The sequence below is a fragment of the Phragmites australis genome, chromosome 7, assembly GCF_958298935.1.
Source record: "Phragmites australis chromosome 7, lpPhrAust1.1, whole genome shotgun sequence".
NCBI lineage: Eukaryota > Viridiplantae > Streptophyta > Magnoliopsida > Poales > Poaceae > Phragmites > Phragmites australis.
The window spans coordinates 3981855-3995328 of NC_084927.1; the positions used below are offsets into that span (position 1 = coordinate 3981855).

Below are 13474 nucleotides of genomic sequence, written 5' to 3' on the forward strand. Positions count from 1 at the left end.
ATGTCACTACCTCAGAACAACATATTAGTGACGGATAAAAACTCTTATTAGTAACTGGTGCCATACCCGTTACTCCGAACGTATCACTAATGTGCACTCATTAGTAATGGGTCTAGATCCATCACTAATGACACGTATCTGTGATGGGTCAAGTCCAGACCCATCACTAATGACACCTATATGTGACTACATCAGTGACGGGTCGGATCCAGACCTGTCACTAATGAGCACTTGAAAACCAAAAAGAAAAAAGAAAATGACTCGCATCGAACAGGAATCAACATCGCATTTTAGAGCACGATCCAGCATAAGTACACAAGGAACCTAAATATCACGATAATGAAACCATAGCAGGTGAAAATTCTTAGTTCTTTGAAGCTAGAGTTGATTCATTTTTAGAAAATAGGTGTTCAGTAGGTTTGCAAACATGATATAGACGCACTTGAGACAACTAATGAAACCCAGAGTAAAAAAATAAATAGTCCATCCTTCAAGCATAGAACACCAGTTAGAATGCTCAAGCTGCAGTGCCCTTGCCCTTCTTCCTTTGGAGCTTCTTCATGTAGAACTCAACCTCTTTACCCTCAAGGATGTACCTATCATACAAAAAAGGACCATATTAAGTTGCTGCAAACAATAGCAAGTGAATCTGGATGGTTCATGGCTTTGTTCTATAGCTATTTCAACCAAAGATATGATCCAAGTAATGACAGCATGGAAACTACAGCGGCTCAACATATCTTTCCACAAACATCAAGATCCAAACAGTGAATTCTCATGGCATATAAACCAGGATCAAATAAATCAACACACTGATCTAGTTAACTTCTGAATCCATGACTAGGAAAAATTCCATATAGAATTCCAGTATTCCTTACCCATCGGCACGGCCACATTGCCTAGGGCGGGAAGCAATGCCAACTTGTTTGCTCTTCTTTGTTTCCTCAGCTGCAGCATCTCCCTCTTATCCTTGCACATATGAACATCCAGTAAATGATCAATTAAGGGAGACATATCAGCTACACTAGAGCAAAAGGAAATGAATTTATTAGTTGCTTCTTAGGAGTAGTACACAGATGTTTACAAGAATACAGTAGTAAGATCTCACCGAAAAAAAATGAGTTGCAATTTATAAACCACAAAATAGAAAATACTATGTATGAATTTCATTCCTTTCTAAATGACACCACTAGCAATAAAACTTGGGTAGCAAAGAATAATACCTCAGTAGCATCCTTCTTAGCAGCAGGGGCCTTCTTCTTCATGATTCAATGTTCACAACAGATTTATTAAATAGGGAACAACCCAAATTATATAAGCTTTAATCGGGGTCATCTAAAGCGTCAAATGGAAAACCATAGGAGGTGACCTAGTGGTTCTCAACAAACCATCCTAGTTATAAATTAGAATCTCAGATCAATTACGACAGCTGCAACAACTCAACGATTCCACTGAGAGATCGAAATGCAAAACTGAAATCCACCGACCACTGATCTAATCAAGCACTCGCTTAACCTACAACTACACAGCAGCACACCCATATGAATCCAAATGGAAAAAGAGAGGGAGAGAAATCACCATTACTTTCACTTCTTCCTCCACGCCTTCTGCTTCCCAGCGGTGGCCTAGCGCCTCTGCATATAGTCACGCGAGATACCTGCACAGACACATCCAAAACAACTGCAGCCGCAACCATTAGCATCAGTCAAACCCAATAGCCTCTACGGGCATGAGAGCACCACAAGGCGAATGAGGAGCAGAAGAGCGGCAGGGTTTACCCATGGTGGCAGCAGTGGCTTAGCCCGGCTGCTACTCGTTCTCCCGCACCCTGCCTTGCACAGCCTTGCCGAGGAGGAGCTTGTTTGTGTGCGGGCCATAGACGTCAGAGGTGTCGATGAAGGTGACACACGCAGAGACGGCGTGGCAGAGGAGCACGACCATGTCAGCCTTGAGCTTGCACTCGCCATACATCGTGGACATGCCCATGCAGCCCAAGACAGATCCCACCAACCTTACACCCGGATCCCGCCGTCGTAGCCCTACCAACGACTGGATCTGGCAGCGACTTGGAGTAGGCTCCATGGATTTGCCCCTCCATTAATCCACGACAACGGCGATGCGCGGAGGAGGAGGCTCCTACGCCTGCGTTGCATGGGGTTCCGCCTCCATGGATCTGGCGGAGAAGGAGGTGGGGAGGCAGCGGAGAAGTTGGGGATACGGTGGCGGGTTGGGGAGAGTATGAGGGAGGAGAGAGATGAGAAGAGGAGAAATGTGCGGCCAAGAACAATCGGGTGGGGTGGGATTTGATATTTCTGCCTCGGCGTTGACTGCGACAGATTTATCACATTAGTGGCAAGTGTTGTTACCACCCGTCACTAATGACTGGTGTCGTTACTACCCGTTACTAATGATATAGTCATTAGTGATGGATGATTTTCTCAACCGTCACTAATAATCTATCATTAGTGATGGGTTTGATACGGGTCTCAGCCCGGGCTGACATAAGTGACGGGTGCTCATATGACCCATCACTAATGGGATATTAGTGACGTGTACTGAGCAGCCATCACTAATGTCGTGTCCCCTATGTTAGTTTCTAAGGTAGTGTGTGTTTTGTCAGATCTCTATAGCTTACTTACCTTAAAAACCAGTATTGCTTCCTAGCCTCAAAAAGTTCCCATTGTAGGAAAGCATCTATCCATTGTTTAGTACCCACCTGCCCTTCTTGCATACGAGGGAATAAAAAGTATAAATGACATATAATTTAGTTTAGGAAAAATTGCAAAAACCCACATGCAACTATAGGGTTTGTTAAAATCCTCCTACAACTTGTTTTTTATCGGTCTACCCTGCAACTTTCATTTGATGTCAAATACCACCCTAACATTGTTGATCGCACGATATGGTGCATACATGACTTCCTTAGGGTTCCTAGGGTGGTGTAGTGATATCTAGCATCGCTTCCGACATCGTGTGACCATTTAAACCAACCTAGAATTTCAACATTTGGGCTCCTGATTCACAATATTTTTAAGGGAAAAATTCAAAAATGCACTTGCAAGTCAAGGCAGTTTTCAAATACCCACACGTATCTCATTTCTTTACAGTCTAACACTTGCAAGTTTTATTCATTTTCAAATATCCCCTGTTCCCATTGACGAACATGGTGGTTTCTCCAACCTTCGACTAAGTGCTTGACTTGCTAACACAAGCTCACCTACAAGTTTTCTTGGAGTTTGGTGCGGTGACCGTCGATATTCACCCATCTTCCCCAAATATGTCTGCCACCATTGTACTTTATGATTCTTCTACTATGGTGAGCTATGTTATAATTTTTTGCGCCTGGAGCTAGTATCTCTAGCACCTCCCGATGCTATGTTGGATAGAGTCAAGCCATGCCTGGAGGCCAAATGATAGCCACATTCGTCTGTCAATGGACACAAGGGGAATTTAAAAATACATAAAAGTTGCTAGTGACCGTAAAGAGTTTAGATGTAGGTGTGTATTTGAAAACCCCTAGACTTGCAAGTGTCTTCCTGCAATTTTTCTTTCTTTTTAATATTCATCCTATTTAAGAGTTCAAAATCGTGGTGATGGATCCAATATAATGGTTTAGGAGACTATGGAAATTATTCTAGAAGTTACCGAGCTATTTTGGAGTTCTACAAGCACCATATCATGCGGTCAAATAGTACTAAGGGGTATTTGACATCAAGTAAAAGTTGCAAGGGTAGACCGACAAAAAAAAAAACAAGTGGTAGGGGATTTTTTGACAAACACCCGAAGTTGTAGGTAGGTTTTTGCAATTTTTCCTTTAGTTTACAATATAGGGCATGTGGCCATCCTTTTTCAATCAACCTATGGGTGTCATACAAATATCTCTACTAAGAGCTTGGTCATCATCGCATCTTTGAGTTTTCTTGGTTATTTGCAGGTTTGACACCATCATGGTACATGCTTCATAAAGGTTCGATATCCCTACTTTTTATTCCAAACAATATCCCAAACAAGTCTGTGTACACTCTAACAATTCTCTGATCGGCTCCACTGAAAAATATATTTGAGATACATCACAAATCGGTAAAGTTGGAAGTAAGGTAGCTTTGGTCCTTTACCAATTTATTCTTAGTAAAACTAATCTAGTCCATCTAGTTAACAACAGCCGTGCGTGAAGTGTGAAGTGACTAAAATCGCAGGACATAACATAAGCACAAACTAATGAGATGCGTAGATTTCAAACTGAAATTGACATGAGGTCCTGGTGACTTCACGCAGCTGTCCTCAAGTGGTACGGGCAATGTTCTGTACCTCCAATTGCATCTCGATGGTAGCATAGCTGTAGTTGTAACCTATGATGTACTACACATGCATGAGCCCAGATAAACACGGATCGATAGACAATTATAGGCAATTAGCCGATTAGTAGTACCAATCAATTTTATCATCTAAAGATAAAACTGGTAAGTATTGTAAGACCAAACGAAGGAAAACGCCTCAATGGAACACAAAGCAACACAAGGAAGTATAAGTTGGGCAAACCTCAGCACAAAGCCTGAAGCAGACGTCAGAAAAGGAAAAGCCAAATGATGTAATCATCTTTGAGTGCTGTGTAGTGCTCGAGCTCAGTAGTATAGTATCAATTTCGTCAGAGTCGTTTTGTCTGTCAGTTTCGTCAGTCAAGTTCAGTCCGAGTCTTCAGTGTGCTCGATCGTTTGATCCAGCATGAGTTTAGGTGTTTTAGTTAGCTAGATACTCGGTCAATACGCGGACGTGCAGATGGATATGGGAGATGGCGCACATCAAGGTCTGTAGTGCCGGGTTTGGCGTGACGTAACCGTTTTCCTGTATTTTCGTTATATAAACAATACGTCCGAAAACAAGCTGCTCAGTTCAGCAGCGTCAATTCTTCGTCTCGCATGTGAATTCCTCTGAATCTCCACCGTGTTCGTGTGTGTTAGATTACAACAATTGGTATGATAGCCTCTAGTTGATTGATCGATCGATCCGGAGATGTCGGAACAAGGTGACGGCAAGAGGACGTCCGGCGGTACATAGTCACCACCGCGTCCCAGAGTCCCCAACAGCGGCGCCAGCAACAGTGGCATCGGTGACGGCGACGGCCTGTTTGTATGGCGGGTGGTTAAGGAGATTGGCGGCTCGGCCGCGTATCTGATGCTCACGCGGACCAATTACGCCGACTGGTCCCTCTGATGAAGGTCATGATGCAGGCTCATGGCCTATGGGACACAATTGAACGTTGCATCGAGGATTTCTAGGAGGATCGTATGGCCATGGAGGCGATACTGCGTGTCGTGCCACCTAAGATGCTGGCAACACTGGGCAACAAATCTAGTGCAAAGGCCGCATGGGACGCTCTGAAGACCATGCAGATAGGAGGAGATCGCGTGAGGAAGGCTCGGGTTTAGACTCTCCGTTGGGAATTCGAGGACATCTCATTTTGAAAGAATGAATCCATGGACAATTTTGCTGTGAGACTCACGGGTCTTGTAAGCAATTTGCATGTCCTCGGCGATGATCGATCCGAAGACGAAATGGTCCAGAATTATCTTCGTGTCATGATGCCTTGGTTCTCCCAAATCACACTCTCGATCGAGACACTCATTGATCTTGAGACGCTAACTCTGCAGGACATGACGGGGTAGCTCAAGGCGGCTGAAGCAGAACGGGGGTGGCGCCGCCAGGTCCGGTGGCAAATTGCTTCTCACTGAGGAGGAGTGGGCCACGCGCGTGAAGCAGTGTCAGGAGGTGGGTGGCGTGTCCGTGGACCATAGGGGGAAGGCTGGAGACCGCAAGAGCGGGAAAAAGTCACCGAAGAAACCCGATGGTGGATGCGACATCTCTCGTGACAAATGCCACAATTGCAGCAAGATCGGTCATTGGGCAAGGGATTGCCGCAAGCCCAGGAGATTTGATGAAGCCCATCTGATCCAAGACGAAGAGGAGAAACAAACCTTGCTCATGGTGTTGGCGTGTGTCTCCTCCCCGCCACCAGCGGCTGCTGCAACGGGACCATCCATGGTGGCTAAACCAGTTCAGCTGGTGGAGGCCAAGGTCTTCGAGCTGCTGGACCGCGACGATGTGAAGGAAGCCAACATTTGGTACCTCGACAGTGGAGCAACAAACCACATGACCGGCTGCAAAAGCATTTTCGCTGATCTTGACTCAGGTATCCTCAAATCTGTAAAATCCGAGGACGACTCCACTGTGAACATCGAGGGGCGCGGCACTATGGTATTTGCCTACAAGAACAGAGAGCATATCACTCTGAACAATGTCTATTTCATCCCGAGGCTGGCCACAAACATCGTCAGTCTTGGGCAGATTGATGAGGAGAGCTATCGGGTGCTCATCGATGACGGGCTTCTGAGGATCTGGGATCAGCAACGGATGCTGCTCACCAAGGTGCCCAGATCGGTGAAATAGCTCTACACCATAAGTCTGCAAATCGCTAGGCCAGTCTGCCTGCCAACTGTGGTGCTGACACGCGCATTTCAGGCACATTAGCTTCGACGTGCTGAAGAAACTCGCTTGTGAGGCCATGGTGCGCGGGCTTCCTCATCTGGAGATGGTGAACCAACTTTGTGAGAGCTGCATCACCATCAAGATGAGGAGGTCGCCGTTCCTGAGCCAGAGCAAGTTCCGAGCGGACGGCGTGCTGGATCTGGTTCACGACGACATATGCGGACCAATCACACCTGCTACTCCGAGAAACAAGCAGTACTTCCACCTCTTTGTTGACAATTATAGTCGGTTCATGTGGCTAGTGCTCCTGGCGGCGAAGAGCGACGCACCGGCGGCGGCGGTTGTGAAGTTTCAGGCCAGCGTCGAGGTTGAAATCGGGCAGAAACTACATGTGCTTCGGACTGACCGGGGAAGCGAGTTCACTTCAGTTGAATTTGGTGAATATTGCACAAGCCACGGGGTGCAGAGGCATCTCACAACACCTTATTCACTGCAACAAAATGGTGCAGAGGTATGTAGCAGGAACTGCAGATTTTGGGTGTGTTTTTGCCGGGGAAAAGTTCAGAAAAGGCAAAGTTGGTGGGCTTCACTGATAGTGACTTTGCTGTGGACACTGATGATGGAAGAAGCACTACTGGTATGATATTCTTCCTTGGAGACAATCCAATCACTTGCAATCGCAAAAACAAAAAGTGGTAGCACTATCATCTTGTGAAGCGAAGTATATGGAAGCAAGTGTTGTAGTCTGTTAGGCATTGTGGTTTAGCAGATTATTAAGTGATCTCAGAAGTGAGAAGCTTGAGCAAGTGCTATTGAAGATGGACAATCAGTCGGCAATTGCACTTTGCAAGAATCCAGTTTGTCATGATTGTAGTAAACACATCGATACTCGTTTTCACTTCATTCGTGATTGCATTAAGGAAGAGAAGGTGGAAGTTGAGTACATCTGCACTGCAAGTTAGCTGGCAGATATCTTGATGAAATCCCTCAGGAAAATGAAGTTCCTTGAGCTTCGTAGCAAGATTGGAGTCGCTGATGGTAAGCACTTCAAGTATTAGGGGGTGAATTGATGTAATAATCCTTGAGTGATGTGTAGTGCTTGAGCTCAGTAGTATAGTTTTAGTTTCGTCAGAGTCGTTTGTCTGTCAGTCAAGTTTAGTCCGAGTCTTCAGTTGGCTTGATCGTTCGATCCAGCGCAAGTTTAGGTGTTTTAGTTAGCTAGATACTCAGTCAATACGCGGACGTGAAGATGGATGTGGGGATAGCTAAAGATGTCCAAATGGGCCGTGCCTACTAGGCCGGCTCGAGGCACGATACTGTAGGCACGGTCCAGGCACGACACGGCCCGAGCCGAGACAGGTCGGGCCGGCACGACACGAGGCCACGGGCCGTGCCTGGACCGAGCGCGCGGCACCGCGTGCCAGCACGGCACGGCCCGGCTGAGTTGGGCCGGCACGGGCACGGCCCAACCCAAGGTGGCATGGCCAGGCACGATTTGACCCGGCACACATGGGCCCAACTATTTTCTATTATATATATATATATATTTTTAAATTTTATAGCTATTTTTTTTATCTATTTTCTATATTTTTATCTATTTTCTATATATGTTTTTAATTTTGTAGCTATTTTTTATTTTTTTGGGTTGGCTGCGTCGATGGGCCGCCCGTGGCACCGTGCCCGCCGGGCCGACCGTGCCGCCGGGCCGAAATCGTGCCCAGGCTGGCCCGACACGGCACGGTGACCGACAGGCTGTGCCGTGGGCCGAGATTGAGGCACGCGGGCCGGCACAGCACGGCCCGTTACAGTAGCTGGGCTGTTTGGGCCGTGCCATAGCCAGGTCGTGCCGAGCTGGGCCTGTACCGGGCCCGAGTGGCCCATTTGGCCATCTCTGGGGATGGCACACATCAAGGTCTGTAGTGCTGGGTTTGGCGTGATGCAACTGTTTTGTTGTATTTTTGTTATATAAACAGTACGTCCAAAAACAAGCTGCTCAGTTCATCAACACCAATTCTTCGTCTCGCGTGTGAATTCCTCTGAATCTCCACCATGTGTTTGTTGGAAAATAAGATACATTTAGGTTTAATTTAATTCATAAATAAATCATGAGCAGAAAATTGATAAACTGATATGATCAAATCATCAGAGCATAATCTAGATATGTGTACGAAAGCATAACATATGACTAGATCTACTATACTCAAAATTAGGAATCGCAGGAAATAAAGTACGAGTAACATGATTTTTACATACTAGTTCTATGTTGTGGAGGTTGCTGAAGATGCTGGTTGCACTGTGTTGACGGCACAATCGATCCTGCTAATGACACACCGAAATTGTTGACGATGACAGAGGGTAGCGCCTAAGGGACTAGGAAGATGAGTTGTGATGAAGAACTTAAGCAGTCGCGTGGAGCGCTTCCCAAAACCTTATTCGCTCTCTCAAGGTGCAAGATCTCAAGAGCGAGGGTTTCGGAGATCTGCTCTTCCATTCATCGGTGCACACCGACGTCGGGATGGAATGGACTATAACGGCAGCACAACCGAGAGAGAAAGAGGCAAAACCCTAACTCTTATATAGACTCACGTAATGAGAGCATTCCCAATTTTAGGGATACTCTCAATTAGCAGTCTATGTTGTATGTGTACCTAATAAGGTGGGGTCCTTGCATATATATAGGGAGAAAATCCCCTTACCTCCACCTCCATTAGCAATATAGTACTAATAGAAGTTGGGCCTCAACTTAGGCCACCTCTCCACAATATGGGTCTTTGAGATTTATTAGGAATTATTACATAGATTGATCCCAATAATTCTAACAATCCCCCCACCAGATCTCAAAGTCCCATAGAAAATTGTCGGTTTCTCACTGTTGTTTGATATACCAGTGTTTCAGTGAAAACTGCTAAGTTGAACATCCACCTAGAACATCAAGATACACTCACTCACAACTTGAACAATGGACTATGCCTTGAATTGCAAGTTTTATGCAAACAAGTTTTACTTAAAGTCATAACTGATACTTGGTTGCCAGTAGGCTACCCCGCAGGTGGAGCATATAAGTCCTACTCCATGGTCTCTTCATGAGTTTACTAGTGATCATCCAAATCTCATAGACTGCGACCAACAGTTAGACTCATATAGATGTGTTCTTTCAAGAATGCCCTGTAGGTCAGCATCTTCGTTACTTAAAGCCAACAGAACACATTAAGGTAATAGCCAACCTGCCTTACAGATCTCTGAGAGTATTGCATCTTCACTCGAGTGGGTCAAACAACAAAGGTACTCTCCTCCAGTTAGACCAATAGCTTGTTCTTCCCAGATCCTAATTCACAGGATCTCCGATCACATAGGTTGGGTTGCCACTATGGTATAACTCATATAGGTCTCATACCCACCTCCTTCGATGCATTATCTATCACACTCCATGATAGTCACTTTGTAAAGGGATCTGCTAGGCTCTTAACTATTTGGATATAATCCAAGGTTATCACTCCGGAGTTTCTCAATTTTCTGACAAACTTCAATCGTCTCTTTACATGCCTTGAGGACTTGTCATTATCCTTAGAACTGTTTACTTTGACAATAATCGTCTGATTATCAGTTCATAAGGATAGCCGGTACCGATTTCTCAACCACAGGTAAGTCCATCAACAACTCACGCAGCTATTTTGCCTCAACAGTGGCTGTGTCTAATGCAGTGAGTTCTGCTTCCATAGTTGACCTCGTCAAGATGGTCTGTTTGTAAGACCTACATGACACAGCATCACCACCTAGAGTGAATACATCTCCACTTGTGACGTAAATCTCATCAGCATCAGATATCCAGTTTGAATCACTATAATCCTCCAGTACCGATGGGTACCCAGAATAGTGAAGACCATAACTCATAGTACCAAGCAAATAACGCATGACTCTCTCAAGCGCACGCCAATGTTCATCACCCGGGTTAGAAGTAAAGCAACTCAATTTGCTCACAGCAAATGATATGTCAGGCCTTGTAGCACTAGCTAGGTACATGAGTGATCCAATAATATGAGAGTATCTCAGTTGGTTCCTGTCACTTTTCCAGTTGGTTCCTGTCACTTTTCTTATTCTTTCGAAGTATCGCACTGGGATCATAAGGTGTTAGAGAATGCTTGATGTCCTGGTAGCCAAAGCGGCTCAAGACCTTCTAAACATAATGAGATTGTGTAAGTTTAATCTCATTATCTCCTTTGATTAACTTGATGTTTAAGATTACATCAGCCTCACCCAGATCTTTCATATCAAAGCTTTTAGATAAGAAAGACTTAACCTCATTAACCACGTCAAGGTTTGTCCCAAATATCAGTATGTCATCAACATACAAGCACAATATAACTCCCTCACCCCCACCATAGTGATAGTACACACATTTATCTACCTCATTGACCAAAAAGCCTGCAGATGTTAAAGTTCTGTCGAACTTCTTATGCCATTGTTTAGGAACTTGTTTAAGGCCATACAAGGACTTCAACAACTTACACACTATGCCTTCTTGACCTTTTACTACAAACCCATCAGGCTGTTCCATATAAATTTTCTCGTCCAACTCTCCATTAAGGAAAGCTGTCTTAATGTCCATCTGATGAACGATGAGACAATGTGAGGCAGCCAAGGAAAGTAGGACTTAGATAGTAGTCAATCTCGCAATAGGTGAATAAGTGTCAAAGAAGTCTTCACCATCCTTTTGGGTATAACCCTTGGCCACAAGCCGAGCCTTGTACTTTTCAAAAGTACCATCGGGCCTAAGCTTCTTCTTGAACACTCACTTGCAACCCACAAGTTTGCAACCATATGTTCGTTCTGTGACCTCCCAAGCCCCATTTACGAGGATGGAATCCATTTCACTCCGAACAACCTCCTTCCAGTAGTTTGCATCTGGAGATGCAAACGCTTCTGAAATAGACTTTGAAGTGTCATCCATAAGGTACACAGTGAAATCATCACCAAAAGACTTTGCAGTCTTTTGTCTCTTACTCCTCCTAGAAGCATCACTGTCATCCTTCTCAGGATCTTGCTCATGTGTTTGTTCAATAAACTCAAGAGGTGGAGTAGGTTCAGAAATTATCTCAGAAGATAGTCTAGACATGCTATGTAAATCTTTCATAGGAAATATGTGCTCAAAAAATGTTGCATCACGAGACTCCATCATTGTATCGACATGCATGTCAGGTACCTCAGATTTAACCACTAAAAACCTATAAGCAATGCTCCGATAAGCATATCCTAGAAAGACACAATCCACTGTTTTTTGTTTGAGCTTACGCTTTTAGTTATTGGTACATTGACTTTCGCCAAGCATCCCCAAGTGCGCAAATAAAAAAGTGATAACTTTCTCCCTTCCCATTCTTCATATGAGGTTTTATCCTTATCCTTGAGAGGAACTATATTCAGGACATGGCATAAAGTCAACAGGGCCTCCCTCCACTATGTCTTAGATAATCCCGCAGTGTCTAACATGACATTAATCAAGTCAGTCAATGTGTGGTTCTTCCTTTCAGCAACCCGTTTGATTGGAGTGAATCGGGAGGCGTCCTCTCATGAATAATCCCATGTTTCTCACAGAATAAGTTGAAATCACTAGAGAAATACTCTCCACCACAATCCGACCGAATTCTTTTGATATTTCTCTCTAGTTGATTCTCAACTTTGCCTTATAGATTTTAAAGTGATCTAGAGCCTCATCTTTCGTTTTCAACAAATAAACATAGTAATATCTAGCCGCGTCATCAATCAAAATCATGAAATATCTTTTTCCACCATTCATCAATACACCATTAATTTTACACAGATCTAAATGTATGAGTTCTAGAGGTGCCAAATTTCTCTCCTCGGCTGCCTTGTGGGGCTTACGAGGTTGTTTTGATTGCACACAACTATGGCACTTAGAACATTTGACCATGGAAATTTTGGAATTAAACTCATGTTGGAAAGTAGAGTCATAGAACCAAAATTCAAATGACATGACCGCGAATGCCAAACACTAAATATGGTTTACAGACTTATTACTGAAATCATAAAGGGAAAAACAGAACAGGCCTCCGCACTCATATCCTTTACCAATAAATTGTCCATGCTTCGATATTACTACTTTATTGGACTCTAACACCACATTAAACCAGTCTCTACAAAGAAAGGAGCCGCTAACTAGATTCTTGTTCATTGTAGGGACATGTTACACGTTCCTTAGCTGCATGATCTTTCTCGAAGTAAACTTCAGATCTACCATGCCAACACCACGAATAGAAGCATGCAACCCATTCCCTATTAGGATGGAAGAATAATAGACGACCTGATAAGAAAAGAACATTGAGATATTAGCACACATATGAACATTGGCACTGTATCAATCCACCAATTAGTAGACTGGAATACTGAAAACACTTGAGGTAAATTTTCATACCCTGCAGCTCCATTTCCAGTTTCGTCAATGGTCACCACATTAGCAGTCTTTGAGTTCTATTTTTGTAGAGCCTTTCTTCCCTTGCGATCTAGACAATCCTTGACGAAATGTCCAATCTCACCGCACACAAAGCAAGGCAGTTTTATTGTGTTCATCATCTTCTTCTTCTTGAAGGTGGTAGTTTTGTTTAGGTTATTATCTTTCCCTTTGTTCTTGTTGTGGAAGGGTTTTTGCACCATATTGGCACTAGTCTGTCCCACGCCTCCTTTTAGACTCACATCATTAGCCCGAGCTTTCTCCTCAACATCAAGAGACGTGATTAAACTCTCAACAATAATCTCTTGTCTCTTGTGATTTAGAATAGTGACAAAGTTTCTCCACGAAGGAGGTAACTTGGCAACGATGCCTCCAACCACAAACTTGTCGGGTACATTGATCTTGTGGAGTTCGAGTTCTTTCACGATGCACTGAACCTCATGAGCCTGCTCGACTACAGAGCGATTTTCAACCATCTTGTAATCATGATACTGCTTTATGATATACAGTTCACTTCCTGTATCTGAT

General features: G+C 44.2%; 1 long non-coding RNA gene across 1 annotated transcript; it reads right to left on the reverse strand.

The window, feature by feature from the left end:
- Positions 1–246: 246 nt before the first annotated feature.
- Positions 247–2270, reverse strand: LOC133923413 (uncharacterized). The gene is made up of 4 exons (XR_009910610.1): positions 1779–2270; positions 1224–1680; positions 879–969; positions 247–596 (listed from the first exon to the last, which is right to left on the reverse strand). It is a non-coding gene; the product is annotated as an uncharacterized LOC133923413 (long non-coding RNA).
- Positions 2271–13474: the final 11204 nt, after the last annotated feature.